At 35.1% G+C, this 12,948-nt stretch overlaps 1 non-coding gene across 1 annotated transcript; it reads left to right on the top strand.

The window, feature by feature from the left end:
- Positions 1 to 1,209: 1,209 nt before the first annotated feature.
- Positions 1,210 to 1,313, top strand: LOC143393162 (U6 spliceosomal RNA). The gene has a single exon (XR_013090482.1). It is a non-coding gene; the product is annotated as a U6 spliceosomal RNA (small nuclear RNA).
- The last annotated feature ends 11,635 nt before the right edge of the window (positions 1,314 to 12,948 follow it).

Below are 12,948 nucleotides of genomic sequence, written 5' to 3'. Positions count from 1 at the left end.
TTGTTAGCCAAACAAGGAATGTAATTTGTAGATTTTTAAGTGATTTTGCCAGGGATGAAGAATTGACATGGCTGAGAACATGGAAAGGAAACTAAATTGAGAATTTTTATTAAGGCCAAATCTCTATAACCTTTCATATTTTATGAGAGTTGTTGTTCCTTTTAATCATTTCAAAGACACCTATATCCACTTTAACAATGAAAACATCTCTGAGTCTCATACAAGTCAAATAATCTGATCCAGGTCAGCTGGGAGATAAAGGTTCATTCAGATCTTGAATCCAGATCTACCTTATTCCTCAGCCCAGAGGGCTTCTTCACATGGCACAGTGCTTAGGGACACGGCAGGGACTATTGGCAGCATCCATTCTCCCTGCTTCCTTCTTAATAAAATCCATATGTTAAAGCATCCACCCTCTCACACACCACCATTTAGCTCAGAGAATGAGGACTCATCACATACCCAAGGGATGCCTGATCAAATGGCCATCACCATTTCCTCTACAATAAGTGCTTTAGGGAGGGAATGTGACTTAATTCTGACCTAAGTCAGATGAGAAAAATCTGTTGGTGGAAGGTGGGAAACACTTTGAGGAAAAGTTTTTTTCTTCTCTCTTTAGAAAGAACCAAACATGAAATAATTTTCTTCTTGTTTGGGATATGAGCATATCTAGAAGCAATGCCTAGAGTTGTTAACCAGCAACTTGGTACCAGCCTAAGGATAAAGTCTCTGCCAAAAAGGGCAGAGCAGAGGAACAAAAGTAACTTGGTCTTGAAGACCTTGCAGAACTGACCCGTAAGTAATCCTGGAGTCTTCTCACCCCCAGATTGCCCCTTATGGAATATTATCTGCCTGTGTTCACCCTAGTTCAGATTTTTTTTCCACTGGTTGGAGTCCACAGCACCATAATGATATAACTGGAGGCCAAGACCCCATACAAGACTGGACAGCCTTCACTCCTTGTAGCTTACAAGGCCAGTGTAACAGAAGGTCCTAAACTAAAGGAAATCCATCCAAGAAGGGCAGAGGAAGGGGTCTAAGTGGTTAGGACTTGTCACCAAGAGTTCAAAAGCACAGTATTTAGGAAATCAGAGGTCAGCTGATACCAAGGTAGGAACATTTGCAGCAATTAAATATGGGACTCATATCAAAGCATCCTGGCTAGTTTATCAAGCTAAATTTGAGCCTATAATAGATTCATGGAACAATGTGCTCGCTTCAGCAGCACATATACTAAAATTGAAACGATAGAGAAATTAGCATGGCCCCTGAGCAAGGATGACATGCAAATTCATGAAGCATTTCATATTGTTTCTCAGAATATGATATACAATCAATCAACAAATATATGAAAAAATGTTCATCATGACTAGAAGTTAGAGAAATGCAAATCAAAACCACTCTAAGATCTCATCTCATTCCAGTCAGAATGCCAGCTATTATGAAGACAAACAACAAGTGTTGGCAAGGATGTGGGGAGAAATGTACATCCATACATTGCTGGTGAGATTGCAAATTGGTGCAGTCAATATGGAAAGTAGTATGGAGATTCCTTGGAAAATTTGGAATGCAACCACCATCTGACCCAGCTACCCTCTCCTTGGTTTATACCCAAAGGACTTAAAAACAGCATACTACAGGGACACAGCCACATCAATGTTTACAGCAGCACAATTAACAATAGCTAAACTGTGGAGCCAACCTAGATGCCCTTCAATAAATAAATGGATAAAAAAAATGTGGCATATATATACAATAGAATATTACTCAGCAATAAAAGAGAATAAAATCATGGCATTTGCAGGTAACTGGATGGAGTTAGAGAAGATAATGCTAAGTGAAGTTAGCCAGTCCCCCCAAAAAAAACATATGCCAAATGTTTTCTTTGATATAAGGAGGTTGATTCATAGTGGGATAGGGAGAGGGAGCTTGGGAGGAATAGACAATCTCTAGATAGGGCAGAGAGGTTGGAGGGGAAGGGAAGAGGCATGGGGCTATAAATGATGGTGGAATGTGTTGATCATGATTATCCAAAGTACATGTATGAAGATACAAATTGGTGTGAATATACTTTGTATACAACCAGAGATATGAAAAATTGTGCTCTATATGTGTAATAAGAATTGTCATATATAAATTAAAAAAAAAGATTCATGGAACAAGTGGTCCAGTGGTCAAGTCCTACAAACTGAGTCACTTACAAAGAAAGTAGAAAATGGGTTGCCTGGAAAGAGTCAACTTAATTAAATTGATCACCTAAGAATTTTTTCTGGGCAATGATTTCTCTCTTTTTTTTTTTCATCTAAAAGACAATTTTGAAAACTAATTACCTTCCCAATCACTTTAAATTCATTCATTGGTTTAGGATTTTAAATTTAACATGTCAAATTTTTATGTTTAATATTTAAACCATATTGAGTGAGCAGAAGTTTTAATAAATCTAATGAAGATTCTGAGTATATAAGCTATTTAATTTTTTAACCCAATATGTGTCTTTGCTGGAGGGAATAGGGAGAGAAAGATTGTTAGGAGAGAAAGAATAATAAGAAACGCTATGTTCAGTCATAGTTCTTGTCATCAGTCATAGTCCTTGTTTTCTTTTAGAATGCATAACAGAAAAACACACTTTTATGACTCTACATTTTATTTGTTGGGAATAATGAAATATGTCTCAAAGAATCATATGTATAAAAGCACTGACATAACTTCCCTGGAGAAATTGAGTGTAGTTGCCATTTTAGTATAGAATTACATAATTTAATGAAAACTAAGTTACCACTTATCTTCTTCCACATTCCTGGGTTTTCCCCAGTGGGTTTGAAATTTGATTATTTTCTATAAACCTCTTAAATATTAGTGTTAGGAGAGTGTAAACTCTGAGGCTGATGATTGGAGAAGTGACACTGGCAAGGTCAGATAGAACCCTCCCTTTATGGATACTAGGAGCATCCTTATTGTGCACTGGAGAGATATTTTTAGTCATATAGAGTTCTGGATCCTACCTCAGTTTCAATGACATTTAAGTCATTCAACCCTCAAATCTCAAATGGTGTGCACTACTTGGTGTAGGTTCTTCAAAATGTCCCTGTTACCTTTTGCATATTTCTTTTAACATTCTCAAATTCTCCATATTTTGATCAGTAGATAGAATATCTAAACTAATCAGCAGCTGAGAAGGAATATTTATTCCCATGTTCTGTTCAACCTGAATGAGTTTCAAGCTATTTGCTCTGGTGTAGTGATATGTATCAGAAATTTATGAGAAATTATTTCTTTAATTTTTGTAAGACACAATGAAGTAATCTCACTTCCCGGCAAACTTACTGGCTAAAAAGTTTTCATTTGCTTTAGTCAAGTCTCCAATGACTTGGAAAAATTTACTGAAAACCCTGTTTACAAGGCAATTTTGCCATATTCAATTTAAAAGTTTTTCATTTGTCTCAACACTGCAATATTACTAATAACTGCATATAGGCAGCAATGCCTTTATTAGGTTATAGATTGTTTTTATAAAGTTAAAATTTGTGAACAATTCCTGCTGGTGCCTAGCGTAAGGGAATGATGGTAGATGGGAAAACTCATATGGCATCATATTTGCCTTATGAACTCATGATGAAATAAATTCTCTTAGTAAATAAGTGCCAGAAAGCAAAAAGATTGATAGCAGTCCCTTCCTATAATAGTCACAGCAGTAAGATAAATTATATGTCTCAGTAATCTTTTATAATGACAACTATATTTAAGTACTTTCTAGTAAATGCTGAGAGAGGATTTACATTGTTTACCATTGCAAATATTTTCTAAAACCAATTAATCTGGGTTCTCTAGAGAAATAGAACCAAGAGGATGTTTACTTATTTATTTATTTAGTTGTAAGGACTTGGTTTATGTAATTATGAAAGTTAAATCCAGACCTAGGAGAACTGATGCATAATTTCAGAACACTGATTATATATATATAATTGAAATTCTTAGATACAGAACATTAAAACAAAGCATGAAATTCTTTAAGCATTAAAATATGGAATTAAAATGAAAGACACATACTACAAAATGACTAACTCAAAAAGGAACCAAATAAAATTCTAGAAATAAAAAATGTAGTACCTGAAAAAAATCTGAATTTGATATATAAAGAAACTGCCCCCCCAAAAAAAACAAGGAAAAAGAAACCATGAGATATAAAATGAAATAATAAATAGATACAAGTTTATCAGAATTCCCAAAAGAGACAATGAAGGAATGATACTATTTAAAGAGATAATGACTGTGGCTTTTACAGGAAGACACAGAAGAATGAGGAACAACAGACACAGGAAGGAGAACAGGTATTCTGGTAAACTGACTCTGAAAATAGAAGTTCAGATTTATAGCAGTGCTTTATTAAACAAAATTCTAAACTACATCATAATGGTCAGGATGATTATGTTCCCCTGAAATTCATATGTTGAAATCTTAACCCCCAATGTGATGGCATTAGGAAATGAGATATAATTAGGCCATGAAGATGGAGCCCTTATGTTTGAGATTAGTGCCCTTGTAAAAGGGACCTCAGAGAGCTGTTTCACCCTTTATTCACTGGTTGAGTATATGAGAGCTTGGCTGTCACAACATGGAAGAGGACCCTCACCAGAATCCAGATTTTGGATGTCCAGCCTCATGATCCATTGCTTCTTTGTTATAGGAGCAAAAACTAAGACATATGTATGCCAAAAGAGGATAAAATGTTCCAGAAGAAACACCTAAGTGAAAAGAATTGGTGAAGATAATAGATAATTTTAACAGATATTATCTGTATAGAATAATAAATATTGTATAATTTATGGAGAAATTGAAAAAAAATATCAAGATATTGGGCAAAAATTTGCTTATAAATCAGTAAAATTACTGAAGTCAAACTTTTCTGAAGTATTATATGGCATAGTAAGAGAACCAAAATATAAATCTACACTTTTGAAAAAAAAATGGAATGGGAAAACTAACCTCAATCAATTTAAGAGGAAGTAAGAAAGAAGGAAAAAAGAATGAAAAAAATGGGGGACAAATAAGGAGCACAAAAAAAAATGACAGAATGCAGTCTATATGTGTCAATAAAAAAAATGCTCCAAACTCATCAGTTAAAAATAAGATTATCTGGGGCAGATTGTGCATCTACAGTCCCAGCAACTCAGGAGGCTAAAGCAGGAGGATCACTGGAGCCCAGGAGTTCAAAGCCAGGCTGGGGAACATAGCAAGATCCCACTCAAAAATAAATATAAAGATTATCAATTTGGGTTCTTTTAAATCCAGCTGTATTTTCTTTACAAGACACATGATAGAACACAAGGACATTGAATGTAAAATAATGGAATATATGCTCTGAAGTACTTAATGAAATAAAGCTAGTATGGCAATATTATTATAAACTAAAATATATTTTACGTAGAAGGCCCTACATCTCTAATAATTTGGTGCAATTTTTTGGAAAGTAAATTTGAGTATACATTTATCTTACCACTCAGCAATTTCACTCCATTTTCTAGCAGAATTCTTGCACATGCACCCAGTAGATAAGAATGTTCATAGCAGTACTGCTCATAAAAACAACAAACAATAACAAAAATTACCCAAATGCCCAAACAGGAAAGACTGGAGATATGATATACATAGTCACACAATTACTGTACAAAATAACAATGAATTCCAACTATATGCCACATTGTAGAGGGATCTAGAAAAAGATTTGCTGTGAAATGAAAAGACCCTGAAGACTTTATACAAGACAACACCACATTTACAAAGCTCAAAGGCAAACTGAACAATATGTTGTTTAGGGATACATACATATGTGGTAAAATATGTTTTTAAGAGCACACATTTTAAATACAAGATTCTGAGGAGTAGTTATTTTGGAAAATGAGTCAGTGGTTTGGGATCTAGAAGATGACGAGGGGTAACCAGTGAATGCAATAATGTTCTAGCTGTTAAATAGGCAATGGTTTCAGGAGTGTTCATTTGATTGTTTTGCTTCACTAACTTAAATATATTAAACATATTCCCTCATATCAACATTACATAATAATAAATGTAGAAATTCAGGCATACACTCTTGCTAAATCTCTTTTAGGACCACCACTCTCAAATACTAGAACAAAATTCAATTGAACCTCAGAAACAGAACATCCAATATTGAACCCTCACTCACACGTAACAGCATTTAAATAGCAGATCTTGACTTGACAGCATCTCAGACCTTTGCTCTTTTCCCTGCATGGGGAGTACATCATGTCAAAGGCACAGTTTCTACCATAAAGTTTTACTTTCATCTAAAAATTCATTATTCCCATGTTCTAGGATAGGTAAAATCAAAAAGCTAGATAATTACAAGTGTTAGGGAAGATGTGGAACACTCAGAGCCCTTAAAAACCCAGAGGAATGTGAAATGATGCAGAAACTAGGGAAAACAATCTGGTGGTTTCTTAAATAATTAAACACAGACTTTACACATGACCTGGCAGTTCTAACTCAGGTATATACCCAAGAGAAATAAAAATGTGTCTACATCAAAATTTCTACATGAAAGTTTATAGCAGCATTATTCATAATAGCCAAAGGTTGAGATAATCCATGTCAGTCAACAGACAAATAAATAAAATGTGACATACCCATCCATACAATGGAAGAGTATTCAGTCATAAAAGGAATGAAATCATGATACATACTATAATATGAATGTATCTCAAAGACAGTTACAAAACACTGCATATTATATGAATTTATCCATATGAAAATCCAGAGTAGGGAAATTGGTAGAAACAGAAAGTAGATTAGAGCTTCCTAGGGCTGCAGGAGAGGGCCAGAAGAAGGTGATATAGAGGTGATAGCTAGAGAGTAGAGGGTTTCTTTTCGAGGTGATGAAAATAATGTAAAATTTGTGGTGATAATTGCACATATCTGTTAATATGCAAAAACCATTAAATTGCACAGTTTAAACATGTGAAACGTGTGGCATGTGGATTATGTCACAATGAAACTTTTTTTTTTAACGTGTGTGTGTGTGTGTGTGTGTGTGGTGCTGGGGATTGAACCCGGGGCTTTGTGCATGGGAGTCAAGTCATTCTACCAACTGAACTATGTCCCCAGCCCAATGAAACTGTTTTTAAATTTCATTATTTACAATTTCCTAATGGCTACTGGGAAATGAGGCTAGAACACAATACAATACCATAATGCTGTGAACAATACAGTCTAATAATAATTGTTAGACTTTAGCAACCAGTTAATCCATTATCTCAGCCAATTACAGTTCCTGCCTCCAAATATCCCAAACTGAAATGACCCATAAAATATTGGGAGCATGTAGATTAAGTTACTAAGTAACAAATAATGTGGGTGCCAATTATTTGCCTATTTCATCTCATGTTCATTTTGTTCCTTTTCCCTTCTCTTCTCTTCATTGTGCATGGGAAGGTCACACCTTCAGGATCTATTTTCCAGGCATTCAACTAAGTTTAGGCTGGGAATCACTGTCAAAAGTTAGATAGGTGAAAGAAAGAATAATTCAGAGCATTTTTTAAAATTTTACTTATTTATTTTAATTAGGTATATATGACAGAATGCATTTTGATTCATTGTATACAATTGAAGCAAAACTTTTCATTTCTCTGATTGTACACGATGTAGCATTGCACCATATGTGTAGTCATACATGTACCTAGCATAATAATGTCCACCTCATTCTACCATCTTTCCTGCCCCCATGCCCCCTCCTCCCTCCCTCTCCTTTGCACAAAGTTTCTCCCTTTTTCCCATGGTCCCCCCAATGATGGATCAGCATCCATATATCAGAAAGAACATTTGGCCTTTGGTTTGGGGGGATTGGCTTACTTTGCTTAGCATGATACTCTCTAACTCTGTCCATTTACCTGCAAATGCTATGATTTTATTCTTTTTTAATGCTGGGTAATATTTTATTGTGTATATAAACCACAGTTTCTTTATCCATTCATCTATTGAAGGGCATGTAGGTTGGTTCCACAGTTTATCTATTGTGAATTGAACTGCTATAAACATTGATGTGGTTTCTCTTATCTGCCTTTATCTGTATCCACTCTGTAGCTCCACCTCATTAGTCAGACTGCATGGTTCAAGTGTTTCCTGCAAACCTTACCCCTGGTAACACATAACACATCTCCTCCTTTTATCCCCCAGCCAAAGAATAACACACAGCTCCTGTGTTTGCTAATTTCTGGATTCTTCATCATTACTCAATTTCATGCCTGCATAATTAATGCCTTATTCTGTTCTCTTGGTTTAAGTTAATAAGGGTGATAATTATCTAGTAATATCATACTAGACAAAGGCACCAAAAACATACAGTGGAGAAAAGATAGCCTCTTCAACAAATAGTGCTGGGAAAAGTGGAAATCCATATGCAGCAAAATGAAATTAAGCCCTTATCTCTCACCATGCACAAAACTCAACTCAAAATGGATCAGAACTTAGGAATCAGATCAGAGACCCTATGCCTAATAGAAGAAAAAGTAGGCCCTAATCTTCAACATATTGGATTAGGTCCTGACTTCATAAACAAAACTCCTATAGTGAAAGAAATAAAATCAAGAGTCAATAAATGGAATGAATTCAAACTCAAAAGCTTCTACTCAGCAAAAAGAACAATCAATGAGGTGAATAGAAAGTCTACAGCTTGGGAGCAAAGTTTTACCACTTGTACATCAGATAGAGCACTAATCTCTAGGATATATAAAAACTCAGAAAACTTAACACCAAAAAAACAAATAACCCAATCAATAAGTGGGCCAAAGAGCTAAACAGACAGTTCTCAGAAGGTGATATACAACCCATCAGCAAATATATGAAAAAAAGCTCAACATCTCTAGCAATTAGAGAAATTCAAATCAAAACTACTCTAAGATTTCATCTCACTCCAGTCAGAATGGCATCTATTATAGTGTTGGCAAGGATGAGGGGGAAAAGGCACACTTATACATTGGTTGCAAATTGGTGCAACCTATAAAAAAAGCAGTATGGAGATTCCTGAGAAAACTTGGAATAGAACCACCATTTAACCCAGCTATCCCACTCCTCAGTCTATACCCAAAGGATTTAAAAACAGGACACTACAGTGACAAAGTTACATCAATGTTTATAGCAGCACAATTCACAATAGCTAAATTGTGGAACCAACCTAGATGCCCTTCAGTAATTGAATAAATAAAGAAACTATGGTATCTATTCACAATGGAATATTACTCAGCATTAAAAGAGAATTAAATCATGGCATTTTCAGGTAAATGGATGAATTTGGAGAATATCATGCTAAGTAAAGTAAGCCAACCACCCAAAACCAAGGGCCAAATGTTTTCTCTGATATGTGGATGCTTATCCATAATGGGGATGGTGGGGGAGCATGGGAGGAATGGAGGAACTTTAGATAGGGCAAAGGGGAGGGAAGGGAAGGGAGGGAGTATGGGGGTAGGAAAGAGGGTAGAATGATATGGAAATTATTACCCTAAGTACATGTATGAAACCACAAATGGTGTGACTCTACTTTGTGAACAACCAGAGACATGAAAACTTGTGTTCTATTTGTGTACTATGAATTGAAATGCATTCTGCTCTCATTTATAATAAATCAGAATAAATAAATAAATTTTAAAATGTATCTTAAAAAGGGCTGGCGATGTGGCTCAGTGGTCAAGTATCCCTGGATTCAATCCCAGGTACAAAAAAAAATCATCTACTTCTATATTTAGCTCATCTGAGTACGTTTTGGACCAGCATTTCTATCATTTTGCTGGTCTGAATGGTTTTTCAACTATTAATTCTGGCTAATAATGAGGAATACATTTTGAAATCTCAAAGAAAAATAGAGAACTGATATAAAACACATTAAAATTTGAAACACAGAATAAAAAAATATTAGAAAAACAGGTGAATTGATCTAGTTTCAAAAAATTCAACAACTAAAAATCATGGACAATGAAACTTCCATTCTTTATGTTAACTCAGATGGGAAAGATACATGAAAAGGAATTGTGAATTATTATGATAGACATGTATGAAATACAAAGAATTAATATTAATAAAACCTTTCCAAAAGATAATGGAATTTGTTCTCAAAAATAGCTGTGAGGTAATAAATATATAAGTTTTAAGCAAAGTCATAAAAATAACTAAATTAATTAATGTTCTAAGTTTTGATCATCTAACAAAAAAGAACAATATTAAACTAAATTGCACTTATTTATAAAAATATAAACTCAGGGCTGAGCAGTTTTCCAAATATAAAGCAAAAACAATCTGTCAAGAAACAAGATTAAATAAGAGCAAAGAAAGAAAGTTCAAGCAAGTTAACAGTTGATGTGCAGTGCTGTTTGTGAGTGGTACCCTTTATCATCAGTTAATTTGACAGACGTCATTGGAGCAGTGGAGCCTGCCAGGGATAAGGCTAAGTACTAAGAATATAAAGATGAAGAAGACATCATCTTTGCCCTCAAGGAATTGTATGTAACAAGGAAGTGAAACACCAAAATGACCATGAGACAATGTGATAAGGGCGATGACACATTCCCACAAGGTGTGAGAATTTAGCAGAGAGAGAAATTTGTTCTGCTGAGGTCAGTCAAGGGAAGTTACTGAAAAAAAGGTGACACCTGAGTCCATCAGTGGGTTCATTCATTAAGCCATGTAAATGAAGAAAGTTATTCTCTCCTATGACAAGAGGAAGAACAAAAGCACAACAAAATGAAATCATGCCCTGTGTTTGAGAAAGTGTCTAGTATATTTAAAGTCTAGTGTGTTTGGAGAGAAAATAACTGGAAGTGAGTCAGGAAAGTAGGCAGGAGATAGATAATAAAGAGCTTTTTTCTGAACACACAAAGAGCTTTTGGATTCTGTTCTGTGCCTCAGCAGTTAAAATTCATGTCACAGTAGGATCTTCACAATATGAACTGAATTGAAATTTTTAAATGGTTGGAGAATATTTCCAATAATACTTACATAATAAATGTGTTCATTCTACAGTCATAAATGTACCTACTTATGAGTTAATGTCAGTTAATTATTAAAGACTTTTTGTATAAAGGAAATAAAATAGTCTCTGAAAATTTTAGGATCAAGACCAATAATTCCTATACAAATAACCTTGGACAAGGAATTTACATTCCCTGAACTTCACTTTCCTCATATGTAGAGACACAATACCTACTCTTTCTATCTCACAGGATTATCACAACAACCAAATCTAGTTGTGATCATGGAAGAGTTTGTAAAACTGTAAAGTGGCTGTGAGGCATTGTTATTTTCTTCTTTTTTTTTTCTTCTGTAATATGTTTATTTTCTTTCTTTCTATTTATTTATTTATTTTTGCATTGAGGCATTGTTATTTTCAAAGCAATATTTATTTCCATTTAACATCTTCTTCTGAAATAATATGTGAAAGAAATGGCATTTTAAAAGTGCAAACACACAAATATTTTACACAGAATTTCAGGTATTCCCCAAATATCCACAAACAAGACCTCTTCTCAATGGACACAAATTTTTGAAGGAGTTCATGCTAGCTCCCTTCATTGTGCCTGATAAATATTTGTGGGAATGAAGTAAATGAATAAATAACATTGCTATTTGGGAATGTAATTTCACTGAATCTCCAAAATAAGAAGGAAATCCAGTAGCTGAACCAACAGGAAACACCTTCAGATGTCAGAGATGGGCCCCATCCTAACCTCCATGGAAAGGTTGCAAGCTCTTCTCTCTCTCTGACCCAGGGACTTCTGAATTTATTTGAATCTGACAAGACTCACATTAGTCATTCTTCTACCCGGTCAACTGTAATGTATCATGTGGCAGTTTCTGTCTGAAGTGCTGGGAACGTAGAAGTGACTACAAGGTACTTGCTTTTGTTCTAGTTGGGGAGGTAGACAGGAAAATAAAGGGCAACAATAAAGTATACTATAGCATGCCAGCATAAATAATGCCATTTTCTAAGTTTTCCTGCAGGATGTAGAACCCACTGATTCCCTGCTGTTAAACATGTCCTCTTTTATGTCTTATTTCTCTTCCCTGTGTCACTTCCCCACTCCTCTCTGTGTACCCTGCACATCCTTAACAAACTTCTGTATTTATACTTGAAACCATCTTTCAGAGATCTGCTTTTGAGGAATGCAAATGAAATCATGTTCTTCCTAAAAATGGAAACAAGCACAGGGTTTCAGGGGAGAAAATGAAATAATGATCAGGGAAGACTTCATAGAGAAAGTGACACAAGCAACTCTTGAAAAAAATCGGCCTGGCAGAGAGTGAAGAAGGTGACCCAGATGGACCAAAAGCAGTTCAGAAAGCACTGAGGTACTAAACAGATGTATCTGGAGAGTTACAGGTTGTTTCTGTGACTGGAATGAAGTGTGTTTGTCGTTGGTGAAATGACGGATGATGAAGCTGGAGAAGCAGACTCAGGTCACAGACTGAGGTCACCTCATGAATTATCTTGTGTGCTAAGCCAAGGAGTCTGGTTTTTATCTTAGAATACAAGGGAGACAGAGACACTGGAGGATTTTAAGGATGGGAGTCGTACAATCAGATTTGTGTTTGAGAAAGATTATTTTGTCAGCAAAGTAGAAGTGAGATTAGAAGAAAAACAGGTGGAGGCAGGGAAACTAGGAAGTACTTTCAACAATTCTCACGTTGAGAATTGAGGATAAAATTGAAAATAGAGAATATTGTTAAACGGTGAAATGGGTTTCAATCCTGGCTCCATCGATTGCCAGCTCTGTGACTTTTGAAGAATTACTTTACTTACTTGTACTTTAGTTTCTTCATAGATAACATAAGAATAATATAACTTTCCTTCAGTGTTTTGTGAGAACTAAACAAAAATATATGTGAGAAGTCTAGCATAGTTCCTGGAAACAATAGCTCTCATTTTCTGAGGCTACCAAGGCACTG

Source organism: Callospermophilus lateralis, chromosome 2 (assembly GCF_048772815.1).
Source record: "Callospermophilus lateralis isolate mCalLat2 chromosome 2, mCalLat2.hap1, whole genome shotgun sequence".
NCBI classification, from domain to species: Eukaryota; Metazoa; Chordata; class Mammalia; order Rodentia; family Sciuridae; genus Callospermophilus; species Callospermophilus lateralis.
The sequence above is the reverse complement of the archived record's forward strand: the minus strand, read 5'-3'. Positions and strand labels throughout refer to the sequence as shown.